The sequence below is a fragment of the Ananas comosus genome, unplaced genomic scaffold (genome assembly GCF_001540865.1).
Source record: "Ananas comosus cultivar F153 unplaced genomic scaffold, ASM154086v1, whole genome shotgun sequence".
Classification (NCBI taxonomy): Eukaryota; Viridiplantae; Streptophyta; class Magnoliopsida; order Poales; family Bromeliaceae; genus Ananas; species Ananas comosus.
The window spans coordinates 1-3,746 of record NW_017892539.1 but is presented as its reverse complement, the minus strand read 5'-3'; the positions used below and the strand labels follow the sequence as shown (position 1 = coordinate 3,746).

At 33.6% G+C, this 3,746-nt stretch overlaps 1 long non-coding RNA gene across 1 annotated transcript; it reads right to left on the bottom strand.

Moving 5' to 3' along the window:
- Positions 1–1,657: 1,657 nt before the first annotated feature.
- On the bottom strand, positions 1,658–2,307 carry LOC109705406. The gene is made up of 2 exons (XR_002214735.1): positions 1,993–2,307; positions 1,658–1,906 (listed from the first exon to the last, which is right to left on the bottom strand). It is a non-coding gene; the product is annotated as an uncharacterized LOC109705406 (long non-coding RNA).
- Between the last annotated feature and the right edge of the window lie 1,439 nt (positions 2,308–3,746).

Genomic DNA, 3,746 nt, shown 5'->3' with positions numbered 1-3,746 from the left:
GAATTTATACATCAAATGCAATTGGTTGGTTGGAGTCAAGACTAATACATATAATTAATTTTGGTGAATAGAAATTTTTTAATATGCTTCCATTGGAAATCTGAGGGTTCCTAATTTATTGTGCATTATATGCAAGGAATATTTGAACCCAATAGGCCATTCAGTGTAGTACTAGATGATATTTTATGCATTTTAATTACTTTAGATTTCAAATCGTGCATTATTCTCGCCTATATATCCCAATCTTTAGTATGAAACAAAATGTCACATTTCTGACTAGAAGTTCGCATATTCAGTTTTTTTTTTTTTTTCCTTCTTTTTTTGGATTGATACATATGGATTATTAGACTGAAATACTTAATTTCTATGATTTGTTGTTATCAATAAAATTTCTAATGACAGACCGTCCCTAGAGTAAGTGGCAAAGGGCTTGGTGGTTAATACCCAAGGTCCCAAGTTCGAACCCTAGTTGATTCACATTTCTAGCTAAGTTTATTTTTAAATGAAATAAATAAAGCGGGTAGCGTGCTACCTATTTCTCAAAAAAAAAAAAAAATTTTCTAATGTTTGTTTGAATTGTAGGAGCAATTCTAATCTTGGACTAATTAACATGCAAGATAATATATTTGTAGAACAAGAGCTAAAATATGAAGAAACGAGGAATAGTATGATCTAAGATCTCAACACACATCTCAGAATTTGAGAGTCCAACCTTAGACAAGAAGGGTTAAGCCACTTGTTCGAATTAGAAATGTCTATACTCCTTTTAGAAGTTCTTGGTTTTTCTATATCCAGACTCTTTCATTATGATAAAATGTATTATAGACCAGTCAGATAATGATATGTCAAATCCATAAGGTCTTGGATAGCAAGTGAAATGCCTTTTTTCGCCTAAAATTTGGTAACTTTGGTTGGCATATGATGTATGTAATGTAGTAATGAAAAGTATTACTCATGAGAATTTTCATACGACAAAGGATGAGCCTATAGTATAGCAAGCTATATATGATACACCAAACTAGCAATTGTTCATACACAAACACCTAAACATATTGTCCAGATGATGGTCAAAAAGTTAAAAAAAAAAGGGACTAGTTTCAATTAATCCATTCAGTAACTAACTCTTTGACATATAACTCATTGATTGATAACAAATGATGATCATAAAAGTAACTGGTTTCAATTAATCCATACAAGAGTTAACTAACTGTTTGAAATATAACTCATTGATTGATAAAGTTGTAAAATTGAGAATTTCAAACAGTAAAGATTTCAACAGCTATGTAGGTCACTTTATAGACCTTTAAATTAAGCACACAAGTCATACACAATGAAACTTTAATCCCTCATCTCTCTCATTTGGTCTTCCAAATAGGAATATAATAATACCGAAACCTTCGCGGTTAATTAAGCCGTGATCTTGCTCTGTTATTGTGGTGAGACTTAATCACTCTTATTGTAACCATACCTTAGTGGACTTTGTCAATCTTAGATTTGAAATCTAATAAACAAATATATGCAGTAGGAGAGACAACAAAGACTAGCAAAAGCATGCATTTAAATATTGTTGTAAAAGGTGGCACACAAAGGAATGATCCAAAAACCCTAACTCATGAAACCCTAATTTCCATTATCGAAACTAGCACAATTACATTCATCAACCAAAGTTAAATTAATTCAACAAAAAACTAAATTTTCATGGCTAGTACTCAGATCCCAAAACCCACATTAGAGGAGAAATTACAAAAAACCAATTTGATGCCCACAAAAAAATAAACAAAAATCAGAAAAAGAAAAAAATTAAAATAAAATACTATTTAATATCCATTTGAACAAAAGTAAAGGGGAAGAATTGGAGAAGAATACCTTAAAGCTTGGATGCTTGGGTTTCAACAAATCCACAGATCTGAAAAAGGGGTTTCAATTAATCACTTCACTTTTAGAGAAAAAAGGGTTTTGGAGAGAAAGGGGTTTTGGAGCAGAGGCCCTCACTGTTATCCTCTTAGCAGCAACCGTGCGTGAGGTTGATGCGGCCGAAGTCCTGATTCCGTGCAAAGATGGAAAGAGTGCTGCGAAGGGCTCCAGTACCCTCGAGACCTCGTCGCATGTGAGAGGGAAAGTGAGTTGCGAAGGACCGCCGACCAAACTCGTCGGAGGGAAAGAGAGTGCGGCCGCGATTAACCTCGTCGGAGGGAGGCTGATGCGAAAAGGACTGCAGGGGCCATGCCAGATCGAAGAGGGCTAGGGTTTTTTTTGGCTTGGGGGAGGGGGGGTCGATCTGTGAAGGGAAAATGAAAAAAAACAAAAACAGGCGAGGGGTTTTTTTGGGGGTACTGTGGAGGGAAAATGAAAAAAAAAAACATGCGAGGGTTTTTTTTGGGGGGCTGTGGAGGGAAAATGAAAAAAAAAAAAAAACATATTAGAGGCGGTTTTAAAAACCGCCCCTAATAGTATCTCTATATTACAAGTTACATTTTGATAGAGCGGTTATTACAACCGCCTCTTAAAAGTCTGCGGTAAATACTATTTTTGTAGACGTTAAATATGATCTAGGGTATATGAATTTCTTAGGAATAAAATTTTAGTATTTTTCGATATCGTTTACTTAGTAAATAAATTATATCAAAATGGACGGTGAAAATTGAATAATTTTTAAAATTTGAGTATAGGATTTTTAAATTCAAGATCAAGAATGTTAACCTTAATCTATATAGTTTAAAGTATTTTCTATCAAAATTTGAAGAAATTTAGATTCTTCTACACCGTTAAACTCCAAACTCGTCATAATAGCCATTGAAAATTGACAATTTTGAAATAGTTTGATCATGAAGTAAACTATGTCGAAAAAATATAAAATTTTATTTCTAGAAACTTTAAATACCCTAGATCAGTTTTAATGGTGTGGATCGTTGATTTGAACGCCCTAAGATCGAAAACCAACACTATAGTATCGGAGCTCGGTACTATAGATAGTATAGTAGCCTAGCTCATTATATATACTATATATATTAGAGTAGGTAGAAATACTAGGTAAAATTACATGAGGGGAACTGTGTGTTTTATGCCCTTTGGATGGAGAGATGGATGGAAGATGATGGTGGTAATGGTGTGAGCAGGGTAAGTAGCTGTTAATCAAGCGGCTGTTTAATAATCAAAAAGTAGAAATCCAAATGGCTTAAAACTAATAGCACAGATGGTACTTTTAATAAATAATAAGCTCAACTACAATATATATATAGATATTTATATATATATAGAGTGCGTCTGGTATGCTTATGGAAGCACGAAGCGCTCCGTGCTTTCACTTTGTTTTCGATGTTCGGACTTTCGAATCGACGATCGGCTCCGTTAGACTTGATCTAGAGTATTTGAAGTATCTAGAAAATAAATTTTGCGATTTTTCAATATTATTTGCCGAGTGATCGAAGTGGCTCAAAATCAACGGCTGAAAATAAAAATCTTACAAAATATGATGATATGACCTTAAAATTTTAGATCAAAGTTATTGATCTTGTTTTATATGGTATAAAGAATTTTCTATCAAAATTTCATGCGATTTGGATATTTCTACACCGTGAAACTTGCAACCAGCTCACCACGGCCATTAAAATTATTGATTTTGAGCCCCTTCGATCACTAGGCAAATGATATCGAAAAAACATAAAATTTATTTTCTAGTTACTTCAAATACTCTAGATCAACTCTAACGGAGCCGATCGATGATTTGAAAGTCGCAACATCGAAAA